The sequence below is a fragment of the Nomascus leucogenys genome, chromosome 17 (assembly GCF_006542625.1).
Source record: "Nomascus leucogenys isolate Asia chromosome 17, Asia_NLE_v1, whole genome shotgun sequence".
Lineage (NCBI taxonomy): Eukaryota > Metazoa > Chordata > Mammalia > Primates > Hylobatidae > Nomascus > Nomascus leucogenys.
In genome coordinates, this window is record NC_044397.1 from 74,700,614 (window position 1) to 74,722,250 (window position 21,637).

Below are 21,637 nucleotides of genomic sequence, written 5' to 3' on the forward strand. Positions count from 1 at the left end.
ATTCAAAACGTTTTAAAACTATTTTATTGGGGACATTTATTAGCATGTTAAAAACTCTTTTACAACTTATTATTACAGCATATGCATAAAACATAAAATGTGCGCTGCCAAGAACAAATTTAAGGATAGGAAGAAAAGCTTAGATTTTTAAAAAAGTATAAATTGAAATGTATGCAGTGTAATTAAAATTTGATTACGCCCAGCTCCATTTCATCAGGACCAGGTGTTGCGTTTTAACAAGAGTTTCCCTATCATGTCCAGGCGTTGGCTCTGGTTGCAGGCGCTGGGTAGGCACTTTTAGGAGGAGGGGCCTGGCACGATGGCACCACAAATTCCCAAGTGTGTCACCTCTGGGCGAACTTGGGCCTGTCCACTAGGCCCTGCGCGGTGGCATCGGGGGCTCACCCTCTCGCACCGGGCGCCACTCTGCGCGCAGCTTCTCTCGCCGCCCCCCGCGCCAGACCTGGGCGAATGGCAGCACCGTGGGACCCTGCCTTGACCGCCCCTGCCCGACCGCGGCCTCTCCCAGCAGCGGGCAGGCTCTTGGGCGCGCCGACAGAGGGGCGCGGCTGCGGCTGTAGTCGCGGCCAGTTCCCGTTCCGGGCCCGCGAGGCGGCCGCCCAGGTCCTGCCCCTCCCTCGCGCTACTGCGGGAGCAGCGACCTCCCGGGCCACGCCGCTTCCCGGCCCCGGCGCCCCCGGACCACGGCGCTCTCCGGGCTCTTCTCTAGCTCTCAGCGGCTGCGAAGTCTGTAAACCTGGTGGCCAAGTAAGTCCCAGCGACTGGGGATTCGCGCGGGGCAGACGCTTTCTGGGGTCCTGGGCGCTGCGAGCGAGGAGGCGCAGGGAGGCGGGATCTGCGTGCGGGCGGAACGCAGCGCGGCTCTGGAGGAGCTCTGGATGGAACCAAGCGGAGAAACCCGCGAGTTTGAAGCATGTAGCGAAAGTTGAGAGGGATGAACTTCATCGTCAGCGGAATCGTTTATCCCACTGTGGTCGCAGGCAGGGGTTCTCAATCGTGCCAGCAGCTTAGAACCACCTGGGGAGCTTTTAAAATCCGGATGTCCAGGCTGAACCCTAGATCAATTCCATTAGAATCTCACGGAGTCAGACCCAGGCCTGTGTATCTTTTAAAAGCTCCCCAAGTGATTCCGGTGTGCAGCCAGCGTTGGAGGGTTTGTGACCAAAGGCTGGAAGGGCAGACAGGGGTCTTCATGGAGTCCCGCCTGCAGACGGGACAGCAGCTCCCAGTGTCCTGCTTGGTCCTGGAGACAGGGTGAGAACTTCCCTTGGGTTTCATGCTCCACAAAGTAAGGAAATGAGACAATGCTTGGCAAGGTCGCCCGAATATCGCATTCAAAAAAGCCTCCAATGTGCGCAGTTCCTTTGGCACATTGTGAAAAACATAGGAAATGACAGATGTTGATGTCTCATTGGCTCTGCATTCTAGGAAACGTTTCAGTTGTTGATGTTTGAAATTAAGTCTGGGGAAGCTAGTAAACCCATGGCCTTGATGACTTCTGGCCTTTCTGCTTTAAGGGTGAAGCCAGGGCCGGGCGCGGTGGCTCACGCCTGTAATCCTAGCACTTTGGGAGGCCAAGGCGGGCGGATCACCTGAGGTCGAGAGTTCGAGACCAGCCTGGCCCAACATGGTGAAACTGTCTCTACTAAAAAACAAACAAACAAACAAAAAGAAATTAACCGGGCCTGGTGGCGCATGCCTGTAATCCCAGCTACTCGGGAGGCTGAAGCAGGAGAATTGCTTGAACCTGGGAGGCAGAGGTTGCAGTGAGCCGAGATTGCGCTGTTGCGCTCCAGCCTGGGCAACAAGAGCGAAACTCCGTTAAAAAAAAAAAAAAAAAAAAAAGAGGTGAAGCCTGAAGTCGTGCTTGCCAAAGGGTCGAGTTTGTTCTCCCTCAAAGCCCCTGTTGAAGATTGAACTATCACTTTCAGGGAAGAGTAAAAGAGTAACTCCACAATGCATCTTAGAGAGGAGTGGATTCCCTGTTCTCACCCAGGTGTAGATGCCAGGGGCCAGATAGCTGAAATCCAGGCAAACCAGGCATTGACAAAGTACAGACTTCTACGGAATATGCCAGACAGATAAGCAAGCTGTGTTTAAAACAAACAGCAGTGTGGTAGAAGAGGGGTCTTTCAAAGATTGTAAGAAGAGTAGGTTTTATTTTTGTGGAGTGGAGAAATAAGTTCACGCTTTGGAACCCATCAAATCTGGGTCCAAACTCGGATTCTGTCACTTCTATGCTGTGACTTTGGGCAAGTTCCTTGACCTCTCCAAAACCCTGTTTTCCCACCTGTAAAATAAAGAGCAACTCTCTCTTGAGGCTAGCATAGTTCAGCGAGATGATGTGCATCACACACCTGAAAGGTGGTGGCGCTGGCAGGTGCTCTGGCAGGGGTAGTTATTAGACACTGGAGTGGCAGTTTGTGCCCGTTAATTGTTTACTTAGTACAGCCACTATGAGGGAGAATGTCTATAAAATGTCCCTTTCAACGCTCCATTCCTTCTCCTGCCCTGCTGCCCCGCTCAGGGCCTTAGCGGGCTTTAAGTCTGGAATCTTAGGCTGCAAATCCCCTCAGTCCCCCAGGGCGTATTAATGGCTCTGGAATACAGTTTTACTGCATGTGATAGGAATGAATATTTTCACACACACACACACACACACACACACACAAAAGCTGTTCCTAATCTTGAGACTTCCTCCCCTCTGTTGCCACATATATATCTTTTAAATGGCTTTCCAAGAAAGCTGGGCTGTGCACAGCGTCTCAGAATTAGTGTACGTGCACACACATGTACGTTGCTGCCTGCTGACAACATCCTCAGACCATACCCTTGGTGTTCCTATTTTGTTCCTGACTCTTGGCCTAGGGGCAGTGAATCTTTCTTCAATGACCAAGGACAGCCAGGGATCTGAGGAAGGGAGAACCCAAATTCTACAATTGCTGATGCCTGCGTCCCAGCTGGAACTTTACTCTGGTACACGCTCTGTGCATCATGGATGGTCACTTTGATCCTAACAGCAGTGCTGTTTAGATTAGACATCAGAAATAGAAACAGTAAGTAATATAGGCATAAAGATCAAGTGTTTTTCTAGTGTATGTGTGATCACTGATATTTGCTTACACAAGACTATCAAAGTCTTATCTCTTATTCAAAGAAAAGGATTCAATATTTGTTCAAAATCTAAGATATGAACGTAGGATTTAAGGTTTAAGTTACTAGTTTCTTCTATCATTCTTATTATTGGGGGGATTTTTTTTAGGCAAGAAGAAATTAGAAAAGCTAAAATGTGTACTTTGCTGAATTTTTGTCATGCAGAGGCTCTAGGTATTTTGCAAGTTTTCAGAAGTCTCATTTTCTTTTATCTTCTAGGGACAGTCAGTTGCATGTCACACAAAGGGCCTCCTTTGATTTACCCAAAAGGTCTGACCTGGTTTCTGGAAAAACTCTTTAGCGCATCAAATACTCGTTGAGGGCAAGTGTTGTTTCTAAACTTGACTCTTGTGGTGAGAGGTGAGTAGTCACCGGCATGTCAGTTAGCTGATGTTTTTTACCTATGCTAGAAAGTTCATCCAAGCAAGACTTCCTGGCTTGAACTCTTATTTAAACATGTGTTTTATCTGGAACTGCCACAGACCAAACTGTGGGCAGAGATTCCTGTGCAGAGTTGGCTAAGGCAGGCATGCCACCGGCCCTTCTCTTTGCCATCCTCCCTGTCTCTGGAGCCATTGAGCCAACCGGGGATAATGCCACTGTGAAGGGATCTTACCTTGGTCCTCTAATGGGGCAGAGTTCCCTGATGAGGGATGCACGTCCTTAGAGCCAACAAGGCAATTTTATATTATACTGCATGGAAATTAAAAGTTACTCTCCAGTAAACTGCCACTTTAGAATTTGTTTTACTGAAGTGTCCTTTTCCTCTAAATTATAGAGCACTGTAGTAAGCGCCCAGATAATTGCAAAGTGAGCACCAGATTAGTGCCAGGTTTTGGCAGATTAAGATTTTAATAAAACATGAACATTCACCTTGATTACATTTGTTTCAGAAAGTTGATGTCCCTTGGCCTTCTGTTCTGTCATTGCCACCATACAGGTTAGGGTCAGAATTGGGAGAATGTAGTCACTTGGTAGATATTTTCAGAGCCACATGCAACTGAGCCTGGCAGTCACATATTGCTAAGGAAACTCCTTACATGGTAGCAGAGCTGAGAGCAGATGATGGTTTACTTGGGAGAGTATTCCTTTTCTAATTCCCAAAAGATTAAAAGTCTAATGAGTAAGAACTTCCCCTGCTTCTTGTAACACATGCCCAGATTGCTGCCTATGACCTCAAAACCAAACCTTCTTGGAAGGAACTGGGGGAAAGCTAGGCTTTTTTGGCAGGGGATATCCTAACTCCTTACAACACAGGCCCCTTCAGTGAGTGGGTCATTCCTGGACTCCATTTAACAAAGCTAGTGTTTCATACTTCATATGAAAACAGGCATGTTGATGATTTCAAATAGAGATGTTGGGTCTATAACGTATACCAGACATGCAGGGCTGAAGTGGAAGAAACAATGGGTTTTGGAGTCAGAACCAGGATCCAGTTCCTATTTTATTCCTTAATTCAGGGGTCCCCCATCCCTAGGCCATGGACCAGTACCAGTCAGTGGCCTGTTAGGAAGTGGGCCGCACAGCAGGAGGTGAGCAGCGGTGAGCAAGCATTACTGCCTGAGCTCTGCCTCCTGTCAGATCAGCGGCGGCATCAGATTCTCATGCGAGGGGAACCCTATGGTGAACTGCACACGCGAGGGGTCTAGGCTTCACATTCCTTATGAGAATCTAATGCCTGATGATCTGAGGTGGAACAATTTCATCCTGAAACCATCTCCCCTGTGCCCCCACTTGCCCACTGTCTGTGGAAAAATTGCCTTCCATGAAACCAGTTCCTCGTGCCAGAAAGGTTGGGGATCACTGCCTTAACTAACTGTGTGACCTTCGTCAGCATACTTAACCACTCCAACTCTGTGTCCTCCTTTGTAAAATAGTTACAATAATGCTTTCCTTGCTGTGTAGTTTTCAGTATTTGATGAGCTAATCCATGTAAAGTGCTTAGCATATCACTCACCTTCTAGTAAGTCATGATTATGATGATAAAGATTATGATAATTACTTTGGTTCCAGGGCTGGTCTTTCCTTCTCCTAGTTGTGTGACTTCAGATAAGGTTTTTAATCTTCTTGAGCCTCGGCTTTTGAATCTGTAAAATGGGCTAACTCTACCTATCTGGAAAGATTGCTTTGAGGCTTGATTTGATTAAATGAAATGATGACAGGCCTGATCTGGTAGATCCTAAATAAGAATAGCATTTACATAGACTTCCTGTGTCCCACACTGGTCTAAGAGTTTAGGGTTTTTGTTGTTTGTTTTTAGCTCATTTTGTCTTCCCAGCGACCCTGTGCAGTGGTTATCATTTCCCCTGTTTTATAGAGGAGATGACTGAGGCTCAACAAGATTAAATAACTAACCCAAAGTCTATCCCAGGACTTGAAGCAGAGTCTCTGTTCTTAACCACCGCCCCAGCTGCTCAGTGAGTACCCCCACCCCTGCTTATTCTACCTCCCTCCTGAAGCCCACCTCCTGCCATTAACAGTCAGATGTGCCTATGCTCTGTGTAGGGCCATATTTCTGGAAACAGAGCCCCTGCTTCCAAAAAGCAGCTTACTTAGGAAGTGAAAGTGGCGGCTCACTCGTCCTGTCACCTCCTCCCACTTCCAGATAACATTAAACCCATCCATTGCTTAGGCTGGTTAATATCAACTGAAAAAAAAAAAATCTGATACCGATATTGACTAACATTTTTAGAGTGGGTTGCAATGTTAGTTTTGAGATAAATGTCATCTTGATGCACTGAGATTGTTAGCCTGTGTGTAATAAAACATGCCTTCACCCAGACAGATGTCGGGGGTGTTTGGAAGACAGAAACCAGGCCTAGGAGATCCCAGGTTGAGACTCAGGTGGACAGCAACAGTATTGAAAATAATATTACATCGAAGGTGCAGTGGTCTGTTCTAAGTACACCACCTTTTTTGACATTCCTTACTCATCCTCCCTCTCTTTTACCCCAGTGGCTTTGGCCTCTTCTTGAGTTCGTCAATCTTCCCTGAGGTCTGGGTCAGTGGAATTTGGGGGCCCAGAAAGGCAAATTCTCAGTTGAGTGAGGTGTGGCTGCTTTAGCATTCCTGATAATGAGGTAGTAATTGTTTTTCTGGCGTTCTGTGGGTGTGAAGTGCTCTGCTGGCCTCCCACCCTGGTGTGGAAGGCTGTTAGAAAGCTATTTGTAGCTCTTGGTTCCTTCTGGCACTTTGGGGCTTCAATTCTGGAACATGTTAATTCAACAAATATTATCAGAAAATCTTGCTGGTGCCAGGAGTCTACTAAGTACTTGGATTACAGCAATGAATGAAACAGACCCAGCCTCTGGCCATATGGAATTTGTAGGCTGCGGGGTGGAGAGGATGTCTTAGTCAGCTTGGGTTGCTAAACTATCATAGACTTGGGGGCTTAAGCAACAAACATTTATCTCTCACACTTCTGCAGGCTGGAAGTGTGAGACCTGGTTGCCAGCATGGGAGTTTGGTGAGGACCCTCTTCCTGGTTTGTGAAAGAGGTCTCTCGTGTCTCTTGCTATAAGGGCACTAATCCCATCACTGGGGCTCCACCCCCACAACCTCATTTAAACCTATTCACCTCCCAACAGCCCCATCTGTAAACACCATCAAATCGGGGGTTCTCCCTCACCATGGGAACTTTGGAGGGACATAAACATCAGTCCATAAGTGGGAGGTTAGGGCAGTAAGCACACAGGTAAATACATAATTATAACTTGTGGAAAGTGCTTTAAGTGAAAACAACAGCATGTCATGAGACAGGAGATCAGAGCGGAACTAGAATTAGGAGAGTCTGGGGATGCCTCTCAAGGAATGAGCCTTTTCAACTAGGACTTGGGATGAAAACAAGAGTGAAATCATGCTGGATGCATGGAACAGTGGGTTCAAAGACCCAGAGGTGAATGGGAGGGATGTGGGTGTGTTGACTGGCTGGTGTGGTAAGGCCCAAGCCCAGGAGGGTACAGAGCTAAATAATGAGACATACTCAGGCCAAGTAGGGCCTCCTGGGCTGGGTAAGGATTTGGGATTTTATTCTAAAGTGCAGAGGGAAGCTTTGGAGGAATTTCCCCCCCTGACTTTTTCCTGTCATTCATAATATACAAGAGAAAGATCATTAGCCACTTCTATTTATTCAGATAATGAACAATCTCTACTTCTTCAGCTATATAAACCTTGTCTTAATGTGTGAAACAATTCTGGAGTGTCTGGTTTTCAATCTCCAGATGAGGGAACTGAGGCTCAAAACAAAGTGAAAGAAGGCAGAAGCAGGATTTGGAGCCGGGTCTGCCCAGCCCACAGCACATGCTCTGTAGTTTTCTGGGACAGATGAGTGTAAATGGGTGTGGGCCTCCTAGGCACCCAGCGTCCTTCATCAGGAGCTTCAGTGGATGGACTAGGGTGGAGTCCAGTCCTTCTTGGCTCTTTGGAAACAGGAACAAAAGACCCCGAAGAGTGGAGGGAGGTTGGGCATGTACGGGTCAAGGGGTCAGAATCTGCAGGCACAAAATGTCAGGGCCCCCTGGCTATGGGAAGGGCTGTCAGTTTTTCGTGCTAGTCTGTTCTGGTCCTCCTAGCTCTTGCCCAGAAGTCCCGAAGGGGGTGCCTTCCTGGCTTTGTTCACCTTTGAAAATCTGAATTCATCATTTGCGTGCACTTGGGAGGCCCATGGTTTCGAAAAAAGAAATTTTTTATTGGGAGCTTTCAGGTCACAGGAAAAGCCTCCACTGTGTGGGGCCCACATCCTTAGCACTGCGTGCTGGCTGCTTCCAGGCATCTGCACTGACCCTGTTTCTCCTTCCTTGCTGTGAAGCGGTCATGAGGTTGCAGTGCCAGATGTGTTGCAGGCCAGGTGTATCTCGGCTGGTTGGGTGGGCCTTCTGCTTAACATGGGACCTCACTTAGTGAGGGAAGAGAGCAGTCCTGGCCCAGGGGGTGCAGTGTCTGGGGCAGATGCTTTAGGGGTTATGGCTCTGTCATCTTCTCAGCCTCTTAATGCCACTCAGAGTCACCACACATAAATCCCTGGGTACTCTCCCACTTAGCTCTGTGACAGGTTTGTGTCTCTCCCACTTAGCTCTGTGACAGGTTTGTGTCCTAGATGCTTGCTGACTCTGTATACATGTTCAATGGGGTTAATAAAAGTCTTCAGCTAAGCATTTTGGCCAGCGATCAGCAGAGTGTTTATTTGCTGTGGGCCCGGTTTCAACTCCCACTTTGGTGGTGACTAATATATTTTGTTCTTGTGGAGTGCTTTTCATTTGATAAGCCCCAGACACTTTCTGTGTCAGCCCTAAATGCCATATCCAGATGTCCTCCAGCTTCCAGATCGGCCACTTCTGTGTCACTTTCCTCTGCATAAACACTTCAGCCCTCTCACAGAGTGGAGTTCCAGGAAACCGGTTTTCACTTCAAGGCGCCGTTGTTTTCTGTTGGCTTTCTTCATTAAGATATTTTTATTCACTGGCCCCTCAGAGATGAATATCAAGTGCAGTGTTTTGGGAACTTTGTTTTTCAAAGCCTGGTTAAAACCAAGAAAGTGTCAAGCAGTAGGTGATTAAGTACCAAGTGGTCGCACAGGTGATGCTTTTGACATTGACAGCTGGGCTCTGGTTAACCTTTTAAAGACAGCAGCGAAGATAAATGCCTTAGAGCAATAGAAAATATTGGTGATGGAAAATTGAATTTATTCACCAATAAACTTGGTAAGTGACATTTCCTAAGTGAGCCTGTGAATTATGGAAATCCACGTATCAGTGGACATGATGAAGCACCTGCTATACACAGTGCACCGGGCCAGATTCATTCATTCGACGGTTCCTATCGAGCACCCTCTATGTGCTGGAGATACGGTGACTCACCAGATGGACGCCCTCCCTTGTCGTCAGTGCTGGCCTTGAAGATGACAGATGGAAATGCTGGCCTAGGCTGCCCTCTTGTAGGTCACGGCCAGTGCTTACTATGTGACCAGTGCTGTTCTAAATACCGTATGTACGTGTATTAACTCATTGCATGCTCACAGAGATCCCTGCATGGGGTAGGTGCAGTTATTATCTGTACTTACAGAGAAGAAAACAGAAGCACAGAAGAGAGCATTATTTGTCCAAGTCACATAGCTAGTGATTGGAACCAGATAGCCTGGCTTTAGAGTCTGTGCCCTTCACTGCCACACCAACCAATGTGAAAGGAAAATAATCAACTTAGGACACAAAGTTCCACACTCTCTGAGAGAGGCGGGGATAGAATACCATGGGCCTTCCCAGCAGGGAGAGATGGGCTTAGGGGAGAAACAGAGTAAGGTGGGAACCCTACCCTTTTCCCATTCTGACAGGTGACATCCCCACTGGAGGGAATGGAGGAAATGTTTGGTACTGAGGAGGCTACTCTGGCCAGAAGTAGACAAAAGAAGCAACTATCTCGGGGCCAGGAGACTTGGATGCTAGTTTTGATTGATCCAGACAAGTCCAGGGCCCTGCCCAGGGCCTCCGTTTTCTCACGTCTAAAATCGGTGGCTTGGACAACATTCTGTTTGACCTCAGGAGCCCAGGATTTCAGCAGAGAGGGGAGGAGCTGGCTCTCTGTGCACTCTGAACAGGGTTTCCTGACCAGAAGAAGATGTTTGGCTCTGAGAGATGTGGGGGCAGGCATTGGACTTCCCAGAAGGCCCTGGCAGCTGTGAAAGGACGTATGCATTCCACTGTGGTCCCACCCCGAATGCTGACGTTGGCTGTGTCTGCATTCCTTTCTTTGTAGGCAGGATGGCAGTGTCTGTGTGTCTGGAGCTCACGCTATAAGGTACTTTGTATGAGAGACAGAAGGGAGCTAGAGGAAGGGAAGAGGGAGTAGGGAGGGAAAGGAAGCCTGAAGCGAGAAAGGAGATACCGAGAGGGACTGAATTCCATCTGCTTTCAAATTCTGAGGGATTAAGTGCTTTCAGATACTTAAAGTCAGTGAGTGTCAATGGAGTTAAAAAGCTTCCAATAATAATTGTAGCTTCATCCATCTGCTAAATTTTCTCCAGAGTCGGCTGTCTATAGTGTTCTGGTATGGCAGAGGCACACATGACCGGGCTTCTTTTCCAGGTTAAGTTCCTTAAGAAATTGTAAACCAAGCAAGAAAAATAGACAACAACAAAACACAGATCGTTGTGGATCATGCAGCAGGAAAAGTAGGACCCCATTTGAGCTGACCAAGCATATGTCTTCTCTGTGCAGCTCTGTCGAAGCTGTGTAAAATGTGCTTGGTGCTGGCTCCTGCCAGATGCTGTTGGCATGGCTTCATCCGCCCAGCTTGCTGTTGGGTAACTTGCAGAGTGAAGAAGTCTGTTGTTCACGTCATCACCACAACCCTGAATATCCAAGCAGTGCATGTCAACAACTAGAGTATAATTATCTTTTTTACTTGTAAAACTGTGGAGCCTGTGGATTAAATTCACCAAAATGAATCATATTCAAGAGTAGTCATTTCCTAAAGGAGAATTCAAATGTGGTCCCCATTCATGGATATATGTGTGCGAGTTATGCTGGGGGTTGGTGGAGCCCACCCTGATTGACATTTGCAATCTGGGTTATATCACCTCTGAGGTAGGCAGGTACCTACATGAGGTAGGCAGGGAATGATGGCTTTAACTTAGTTCATTCAATAAATGAATATCAGTTATCTATTCCTATTGTCCAGGATGGTGGTGGGCAGAATGTCTTAGAAGCCCATATTGTGTATGGCAGCTTGTGACTTTACCAGAGATGGCATTTTCTGGTTAAACTTTAGTGATAGGATGTGTTTTTAACAGAAAGGGAAAAAGAATCTGAACTAGTTTCCTTGGAATAATAAACATTTGGGTTGGGGAACTGATAGTGGGTGGGAAAATGTGAGGCCCCTTTGACATCCTCCATTTGCTGCTGAGAAATCAAAATTAAAACATCACTCGGTGTCAGAATGTTCCAGAAGACAGTTGAGCTGCTAAGGTTTTTTTTTTTTTTTTTTTTTTTGAGACGGAGTCCCGCTCTGTCGCCCAGGCTGGAGTGCAGTGGCGCAATCGCTAATGTTTGAAAGTGTTCAGAGGTATGTGTTATATGAAAAAAAGAGGAAATACAAGACAAAGGAAATGAAACGTTTGGCAATCATTGAGCATTTCTTCAATATGGTATTTCTTGTGGCTCTGGGATTTTAAAAATCCACTTGAAAGCCAGTATTGTTGACTTTTGCTCTGTACTATTTTTGTGGGGACCGATTATTTTTCACTTTATATTCCTTATATCTAACTAGGCTTAATGGTAATACCCTAAGTTGATGGCCTTCTACTAAATTTAAAACAAAATATAGGCCGGGCGCGGTGGCTCACTCCTGTAATCCTAGCACTTTGGGAGGTCGAGGCAGGTGGATCACCTGAGGTCAGGAGTTCAAGACCAGCCTGGCCAACATGGTGAAACCCCGTCTCTACTAAAAATACAAAAATTAGCTGGGCGTGGTGGCAGGTGCCTGTAATCCTAGCTACACAGGAGGCTGAGGCAGGAGAATCACTTGAACCCATGAGGCGGAGGTTGCAGTGAGCTGAGATCGCGCCATTGCACTCCAGCCTGGGCGACAAGAGCGAAACGCTGTCTCAAAACAAACAAACAAAAATAACAACAACAACAAAAAAACTGTTCCCACCCACGATCCCATCAGATTTACTGTGATACTTTCGCAAAACAGGAAGAGCTTTTTATTGATTTACAGGTGCACAGAAAGTCTTAACATCTCATCTGAGTTTGTTTGGTCTTAATGAACCATCGTTTAGTTTAATGAAGACCAAGCATTTTCTCTCTAGGGCAGGTGGGCCCTTTGAGTTGAAAGTCATAGTTCCTCAAAACAAGGCAGTCGCTGAGAATGTTGTGCTGGCCTGCCTCAAGATGTCCTGAGATACCCTAATGAGGAAAAGGCCCTAAAATATTTTAATCATGCAAGTGTATAGCCTTCTTATAAAAAAAAAAACACACATTACGAATAAAAGTACTACCCTACTCCTGGTGTCCTCTCCCTTTCCAGAAGTAATTTTTATTCTCACACCGTGTGTCTTCTCACAGGTAGTTTTCTTTGCATTTACATTCACGGACGTATGCGTATAGAAAATGTGGAGTGCTTTGTGTATTTGGAGGGCAGGGGATGTGGGCAAGCCATATAAATGTTATTATGCTCTATATTTCTTTCTGCAACTTACGTTTTTCAAGTGGCAGGATATCTTAAGGCTCTATGTCAGTACATATAGCTCCACCATGTTCTTTTTCATCACTGGTCGGCTTGGCTTTTAAGGGTACCCACGCAGTAATTCTAACAGAAATGATGGATGTGGTTTTGTGGGGCCAAGTGAGGGGTGGAGTGGGGTGGCAGGACCAGGGACCCAACACAAGTTGGGAGAAGGTGAATGATGGAACCTCAGGACAAATAAAGAAGGTGCATGTTCTGCCTATTTTTCTTCCTAGTAAATAGTATCTCCCTGTATAGATTACTTCTAAGTCTGAGGTAGACAGGGAATGGTGTTATATCTTAAATCTTAATTCCATAAATAGTTATAGTATCTGAAAAAGGTTGTAGTGACTTTTCTGTGCTAAGAGGGGTCCTTTAATGTAGTGGGCTCAGACAACCAAGGTTTTTTGTTTTGTTTATTTTTTAAGAAACAGGGGTCTCACTGGTCACCCAGGCTGGAGTACAGTGGTGTGATCATAGCTCACGGTAGCCTCAAACTCTGAACTCCTGGGCTCAAGTAATCCTCCTGCCTTGGCCTCCTGAGTCATTAGGACAGTAGGCGTGCACCACCATGCCTGGCTATCAAACAATCAAGGTTGATTTCTTCCTCATATCTTATGTCCTTTGTGAGTTGGCAAGAGCTACTCATTGTGGTTATTTGTGGGCCTGAGCTAATGCAGCTGCCCCCATCTTGTGCTAATCATAGTGCCAGAAGCAAAAAAAAAAAAAATTGCACATTGATAAATTATGCAGTGATGCCTAAAAGCCTCCTACCCAAAGCAACGCATTCCACTTCTGCTTATGTTTCATGAGTTAAAGCCTGTAACTTCAAGGGGGTAGTGAAGTGTAACCCTACCAAGTGTCTAGGAGAAGAACCTGAACTGTTTGATGAACAGAATACTTCTACCACTGTGTTGGTTTTCAAGGAAGGGGTGGGAAAGTCTTTGAAAACTCTCCTATGACCCATAAAGTTATATCCTAGAAGCCAATCCTTTCTGTGTTCATAAAATCACTGGCCTTTTCCTGTGGCTGCCAAGGTTGCAGAGAGCAGAGCTGTTTGGGAACTCACTTCAAGAAGTGGTCAGAGCTTGAGGAGGGAGGGTCAGGACAGGAGCAGAGGCAGATGGCATGGCACTGAGCCAGGTTCCATATGACCTGGGTGCCAGCGAAGCTGGCCTTGGTTTTGCTTATGCTTGTGTTTGTTTCCAACCTATATAGCAAGTATCACAGTAGAAAAACTTACAGAATGGCCTGACTACACAGAGCTCACTGTTGAAAAACACTGGGTTGTAACTCTAAGATAGCATCTGCTACATTGCCAAAGAATGTTTTATAACAGGGCTTAGATCTGTTAGGAATCTTAGCTGCTACTGTTGCAACACCAATTTGTGGAAAGCTGTGTTATTTATTTTGAAATATAAACATGGAAAAAAAAAGAGTGAATAATGATTCCCAACAATTGGGTGCCTGAAAAAAGAGTGAAATCATGAGGCCAGTGTGGATGATGGGAAATGACTTTCTTGAGGTTTCTGTTCTTGATCTGGCCCCATCAGTTGGGATGGAGTCCAGTCTTGTCTGCTCATGCTGGGAGGATGGCACTCATAGTCACAACGGAGCAGGGAAACCTCTGCTGGGTGATTCTGCACAGCATGAAGCTCCTGCTAAATGGATCATGTTTGCTAGTGTTTTTTAGGCTGCAGAGAACAGGGGCACACTGAAGCGCTCTATGTTCTTGGGGGTTTATTATAAAGATACACAAAATAAGGGAAGCCGTGGCTGGTGGCCTCAGCTGTGGGCAGCCAAACCCACAAGTACTGTGGGTTTTGGGGACTCAGCATCTCTCTAAATGTCTCAAATTCAAACTCGTGGAGAGAGGAGCTCTAACTGGGTCTCCCTGTCACCTGCCATTACAGAGGGCTGCAGTGGAGCAGACACCTCTGCGATCGTGCTGGTTGGAGCCCAAGGAAGCCCTTGAGAGCCACGGCAACCCCCATCTCTCTCTGCTCATTGCTTCTTCCACACATTCACCATACTTGTGATTCCTTGTTCTGTGTCTGTCTGTCCTGCCCAGTTGTAAACTCTGTGAGGGCAGGGAGCTACTTGACCTCTGTGTGCCTTGGTTTCCTCATGTGGAAATTGGTGGTAACAATGACCCCTGCCACCTAGGGTTGTTGCAAGGATTGAGATAATAGAAATTAGTAAATGATTCGCTCATTACTGAGTGCCACCCCCAGCCTAGGCATTTTGTGCGTATTAACTCACTTAATCTTTACAGCAACATTTTGAGGTAGGAACTCTTACCTTGAGGCAATCACGGCACAGAAAGGATGGCTAACTTGCTAACGAGTGATGATCCTTATAATGAGTGATCTTATAATAAAGCCCCATGAACAGACATAACCTGAGAGTGCCCCTGTTCCCCACAGCCTAAAATCACCGGCAAACACGGTCCATTTAGCAGGAACTTCCCTCTAATTTGCTCATGAGTCAGAATTTGAACACTGCTGTCTCTAGAGATCCCAGACACCACAGATTTCACCCCTTATGTTGTCCTGCCTCTCACCATGTATATAAAGCCTTAACATCCATGCTGATGCCCCTAGTAAAACACTTGGTGTTAGCTATTATCAGACTAGGCCCTGCTGGGGCCCTTGCACAGTGCAGGGCCGGACATGAGGAAGTGCTCAGTGGATCTCTGTAGAAGGAATGAACAAGGCTGCAACCTCATGGAGTTGTCCCACCACTCTCTGCCCCTGCCCACCCCCTCGCAGCTATCCCATGGGTCACGTTGATGGTAGAGCACTGTCATATGCCTCGCAGCTGGCAGAGGCTGCTGGGCAAGGTGTCCAGGTTTGCTGTAGCAGTTCAGGCAGGCATGGCCGGGCCGAGGAGAGGGAGAACATTTGCCATTATCTTTGAGCCTCTCTTTGGCACGTGGAATTTCTCAGATGCAGAGCTTTAAAGCAGCAGAGTGGCGGGTGAGTTCTTACCCTTCTTTATAAAAGAAAAACCAGGGAAAGCAAAGCATTCTGCTTTCTAGAAGCAAGTCATCCAGAAGCCAGCTTCTGCAGCTCCAAAGAGGGCCTTGGCAGTTACAAAGAAACACAAGATAATGGTAAGAGTAAAACAAAAACATGGTGTGATGCCAAACATGCAAAAAGTCAGTGTAGGCGCAAACACACGCAGAGAAAAGCTGAAAGGAAGTGCTCCAAAATGAGAATAGTGGTTATTGCATGTGGATAATAGGGAACTTAATTTATTCCTCTAAATTTTTTTTTGCATTTCCCAAGTTTTCTACAGTGAGCAGGTATTGTTTTATACTTACAGAAAAAGTTATTAAAACATAGAAAGGAACATGTGGAGGACATCTTTATAAAATTTTTTTTTTAAATCTTAGCATCTCAGTTATAAGAAATGCACATCTCTGCTCAGGGTCCCCTGGGACAGGGCAAGGAAAGAAACAAGCCTGGGGTGAAAGTGACTCTGAGCCTGGGGTGAAAGTGACACTGAGTGTGTGTGTATCTGTGGTTTCTCTGGGGCCACCCCATGATTCAGGGACAGAGTCCTGGTTGCTCTCCAGAAGGTGAGACTCCTTTCTAGGTCAATCATTTCCTGATGGGTCCTGATGACCTCACAAGATATTAATATAATATAGTTCGGTTAGTACCCATTTCTGTTACCCAGCTTATTAATACTTCCTGTAGCTCATCATTTTTGTTTTTGTCTTGGGATCATTTTTTTTCTACCTGAAAAACTCTATTTAGTGTTTATTTTAGTGCAGATACGGTAGCAACAAAGTCTCAGTTTTTACCTGGAAAAACTTTATTTTGCCTTTCCTTAAAAGAAAATCAATTTCATGGAAGTGTAATTTCATACAATAACATTCACAGATTTCAAGCATATGGGTTGCTGACTTTTGACAAGTCATATGTATCTATATGTATATTCATATATACACAGACACACATATGTGACTGTATACAAGGGAAAGAGCAAGCATGCAATCAAGACACAACATTTCTGTCTCCCCAGAAATTTCCCTTATTCCTCTTTGCGGTCAATTTCTCCCCCACTCCCATCTGCCCCCTCCCTCAGGAAACCATTGATCTGATTTCTAGATTAGATTTTCAGAATTATATGCATGAAATATTTTTTTTTGAGATGGAGTCTCACTCTGTCACCCAGGCTGGAGTGCAATGGCACGATCTTGGCTCACTGCAACCTCCGCCTCCCGGATTCAATCAATTCTCCTGCCTCAGCCTCCCTAGTAGCTGGGATTACAGGTGTGTGCCACCAGGCCCTGCTAATTTTTGTATTTTTCGTGGAGACAGGGTTTCACAATGTTGGTCAGCTGGTCTCGAACTCCTGGCCGCAAGTGATCCACCTGCCTTGGCCTCCTGAAGTGCTAGGATTACAAGCGTGAGCCACTGCACCCAGCCCTATGTACTCTTTTGAGTCTGGCTTCTCTCACTCAGCGTAGTATCTGTGACACTCATTCATGATGTATTCTTGTTTCATTGGCATTTATTGTTGAATTGTGTTCTACTCTATGAATATGCTATACTTTGTCAATCCATTCACCAGCAGTTGTCCTCTGTGTGAGCCACAAGTTATTCTATTATAGCCAGGACTGGAAGTCCCTTGTTTAAAAAGAAAAAACAGCAAAAAAAACCTGTCAGAACCCCTGATTCTTTTCAAAAGGCGGGTTTCTAGAAGGGGAAGTTACTAAATAGAAAGTTTTCAGAGTGTTGACACATGCTGTGTCAAAGGACTTTCCAGAGACTTCCACAGATTTACATGTCCACCAGTGGTATAGGAGAGTCCTGACTCACCAAACATCACAGCATTTTTGTATCTTACTCTCTGATCTTTGCAAGGATGCAAAGCTGCAAAATTGTTTGCAGCAGTGAAGGGAATTTTACATTGAGTATAAACCAGTAGGTCCAGTATGTATTTTCTTCCTGAGTTTGCAGAATTTTCAGTGACCTCACGTCTTTAACCTCTGTCTCACTGAGTTGCCGATGAAACTGATCTGAAAAGCCAATTGAGATCATTCCTGGCTGGGTGCGGTGGCTCACGCCTGTAATCCCAGCACTTTGGGAGGCCGAGGTGGGTGGATCAGGAGGTCAGGAGATCAAGACTATCCTGGCTAACATGGTGAAACCCCGTCCCTACTAAAAATACAAAAAATTAGCCGGGCGTGGTGGTGGGAGCCTGTAGTCCCAGCTACTTGGGAGGCTGAGGCAGGAGAATGGCGTGAACCTGGGAGGCGGAGCTTGCAGTGAGCCAAGATTGTGCCACTGCACTCCAGCCTGGGCGACAGAGCGAGACTCCGTCTCAACAACAACAACAACAAAAAAGATCATTCCTGGCATCAGTATTTCAAATGGAAGGGCAGCAGGCAGGAACTGCGATGTCTCACCACCCTAGCTTTTAGTGACTGCCCTGGAGTGGCGCTGTCCACTTGAGTAGCCCCTGGCCACATGTGGCTCTTGAGCACTGGAAATGTGGTTGACCCAAATTGAGATGTGCGATTAAAACACGTGCCAGGTTTCCAAGTCTCAGTATGAAGAAAAAGAATGTAAACTATCTCATTAATAAATTTTTTGTTGATGGGCTGGGTGCAGTGGCTCACACCTGTAATCCCAGCACTTTGGGAGGCTGAGGTGGGAGGATCACTTGAGGCCAGGAGTTCAAGACCAGCCTGGGCAATATGATGAAACCCTGTCTCTACTAAAAATACAAAAATTAGCCAGGCGTGGGAGTGTGCACCTGTAATCCTAGCTACTTAGGAGGCTGAGGCAGGAGAATTGCTTGAACCCGGGAGGCAGAGGCTGCAGTGAGCCGAGATTGCGCCACTGCACTCCAGCCTGGGCGACAGAGTGAGACTCCATCTCAAAAAAAATAATAATAATAAATAAATTTTGTATGGATGACATACTGAAATATTTTGAGTGTATTAGAATTAAAATATATCATTGAAATTAATTTCACCTGTCCATTTTTACTTTTATTAGTGTGGCTACTAGAAAGTTTTAAATTACTAGGAAAGCTGTGTCATATTTCAATTCAACAGAGCTGCTCTGTGGTCTCCTTTTTCCCTTCAAAGATCCGCCATCCTGCAATCCCTGCTTCCTTTTCACCAGAGCAGCTTCCCTGAATCTTCTCCTGGAGGCTCTGCAGACCTTTCTTTAGTTTGGAAGATCACGTTGCAGGATGGGACTTGGGCACTGGTTTCTGTGAGAAGCCCGGAGTGGTGAATTGCCCCTGGGATTCCCTTACCCTGGGAACTAACCCTCTCTGAGGGCAGAAAGCTAGAAAGAGGAGGAGTTGGGAGGAAATGCCTGTGCAAGCCTCAGCTCCTTTCGGGGCTCCCTCACTGCCCACAGGCTCTACCCCCACCTGCCTTTGCCTCAGGAGATGGCTTTTGGTGGTGGACCACCCTCCTCCTCCGATCTCCTGTGCTTCATTTTTCCACTTGGTGATCCATCTTTTGTTCTGCGGTGCGTCCTGTTTTCTGGCTGCCTCCATTAGCTTGGTTTTTTCCTTTGGGTATCCCTGGAGCTGCCTTACCAGGATCTCCAACTTCAGTCCCCATAGGTCTGCACCACTGGCCAGGGAAAGCCCCACCCAGGAGAGCGGACCCAGCTCCCAGATACCTGGCCCCGGCCCAATCTCGGTCCTCTCTTTGCCTGGAAGAGAGGACCAGACCCTCTTCATCAACTGGACCCACCCTTTACCAAGTAAAGAAAGGAAAGGATGGCCTCCCAGGGCCAGCAGATCTCTGGCTGTCTGGCGTTTCTGGTAATAAGGGCCCATGAACTTTGAATTGATCTCCAGTCTCCCGTGGTATGGTTTTGGTCTACCCTTAGATTCTGTTTACCAAGGCAGAGTTCAGTTTCTACTTTCCCTTCCAACATCCATACCTTGTTAAGTTCTTGCTGAATTGAGCTAACTCTGCACACCTGATTAAATCTTTAGCCAGGGCTCTGGACATTATAAAGCAGCCTCCTTGCCAGGTGGCTGTCATATAATATATTGCTTTATTTAGGTGATTGTAAGTCAGGAGACTTTCCTTCAGTTTCTGCCTTTGATGGCAAGAGGTGGAGATGTCTGTGGTGGCGATTACAGAAAACATCTGGGAAGACAAGTCGCTGTTTTTATGGGAATCGCAGGCTTGGAAGAGACAGAAGCAGTGAGTAAAATGGGCCCCTCGTGGTAGGCGGGCAAAGGTCGGGAAAGGAGGGATGAAGGAAGTTGTGCAACACCCCTTCCCAGCTTTCTAAAGAATGGAGCATGGCACTGAAAAATGCTAAATCACAAAGTGAGAAGTGACTTCTCTCCAGTTTTCTCTCAGCCTTGTGATGATCTTAAAGAGAAAGTCTCAATTCTGTGCTACTGTGTCTTTAACATCTCTCAAATGCTTCCGAGAGAAAACAGGCCCCAACCCTAGAGCCTTTCCAGGCAGCAGGACTAGCTGGAATACAGTAACGTTGTATTTCTGGTGAATTAACTTTTGTGTTACTTTCTATGTACTGCAAAGGATATTTTTTTTTCTGTTTCTAATGGTGACATAACATTCCTTTAAAATTATTAGAGTTTTCAAAACTCAATTGAAAGCAAAAAGTTAAGCAAATAAAGTACAGGTGTGACTCAATTATGGCAAGAACAACAAAAAAGTGACTATGGTGGGGATGTTGAACATTTAGAAAACACTGTCCTAAAAGAAGAAGGTACAGAGAGTAGTCTGATACCTGAGAGTACTAGATTTTAAAATTATTCTCTTGCCAATTTTATTCATTCATTCACCATGTGCCACAATAATTTTTTTAAGTCTCTCTTTGATTTTGCAGATTCCAGAAAGAAATTGGAAATTGAAGATTTAAAGAATGTTGTTTTAAAATATTCTAACTTCAAAGAATGATGCCAGAAACTTAAAAAGGTATTATTAACTGCTAATTTAAATTTAATATTGTCAGCTGGTATGCTTTAAATGAACCGACTTTCTAAAGCTAAGGATCCTAAAGTGGGTCATAGAATTGACTGCCATGGAAAATAGCTGGGCATGGTGGCTCACACCTGTAATCCAAGCACTTTGGGAGGCCGAGGCAGGCAGATCACTTGAGGTCAGGAGTTCAAGACCAGCTTGGCCAACATGGTGAAACCCTGTCTCTACTAAAAATACAAAAATTAGCTGGGTGTGGTGGCACATGCCTGTACTTCTAGCTACTTGGGAGGCTGATGCAGGAGAATTGCTTGAGCTCGGGAGGCAGATGTTGCAGTGAGCCGAGATTGTGCCACTGCACTCCAGCCTGAGCCACACAGTGGGACTCTGTCAAAAAAAAAGAAAAAAGAAAAGAAAAGGCTGGATTAGGATTTAATAACTTTTATTGGAACAATAACTAATATTTTCATCCTTTTAAATTTTTTTGGTGAGGATCTCTTGCCTTTCTGTTGCTGATAATTTTAAATTGTACTCTTTCCTGCTCTGTCATTTGGGTTCTAAAAAGAAAGCTATTGTATGGCGTCTGGCATTTGATAGGTTAACAAAAGAAAACATGGAAGCATGTCAAAGAGCAGGAGACTCATGTGCCACTTGGTGGAAAAAAAATTGAGAACCACTGGACCTGAATGTTAACAGATGTGGCTGTGAAATATATTAATGATGTTGATAGTGTTAAAAGATCTATGAACTTTTTTTTGAACTACAAAAAACCTTTTTTTTTACTCTCTCTCTGAAATGCATGGGTTTTCCTGCCTAGACAAATGACAAAGTGGCCAATTCCAGGCCTTTCCACTTCCAAGATCATTTTACACACAAGTATTCCTGGACAAGAAGAGGCTGAAGGATCTTCTGTGGGATTTTTTTGTTTAATTATTATTTTTTGCTGTTATTGTTACAAGGAAGGTAGTGAGTGCAATTTTGGGATAACTCAGATGAACGCAAGTGTTTTTTAATGCCCAAATAAAATAACTTGGGTCCCTGTTCCTACCCAGACAAGAAACTCAGCACTTGCACCAGGTTTTCAAGGGTTTCCAGAGAGATACCTCTCTTGGGAATCTAATCCCGGGAACTCCGTGCCGGCTCTCCCTCTTCCTCCTGCACCTCTACCCTCCCTCTGTCCCGCTTCATGCCACATGGGCCATTGCTTTTCCCTCCTTCCCCAGGGTGCTTGTGTATAACAGACTTTGCTGAAGGTCAAGGACATAGGGGAAGAGGTTATAGCACAACCCAAAATGGGCA

At 45.7% G+C, this 21,637-nt stretch overlaps 1 protein-coding gene across 2 annotated transcripts in view; it reads left to right on the forward strand.

Moving 5' to 3' along the window:
• Positions 1 to 507: 507 nt before the first annotated feature.
• Positions 508 to 21,637, forward strand: part of NOD1 (nucleotide binding oligomerization domain containing 1) — a 49,248-nt gene continuing 28,118 nt past the window's right edge. The window contains exons 1-3 of one of the 2 annotated variants that reach the window (XM_030796509.1): positions 508 to 768; positions 19,445 to 19,588; positions 20,247 to 20,335. The gene's annotated coding sequence lies outside the window, so the exon portion shown is untranslated. The remainder of the gene's footprint in view (positions 769 to 19,444; positions 19,589 to 20,246; positions 20,336 to 21,637) is intronic. The other variant, XM_003270480.4, reaches the window with a different exon arrangement.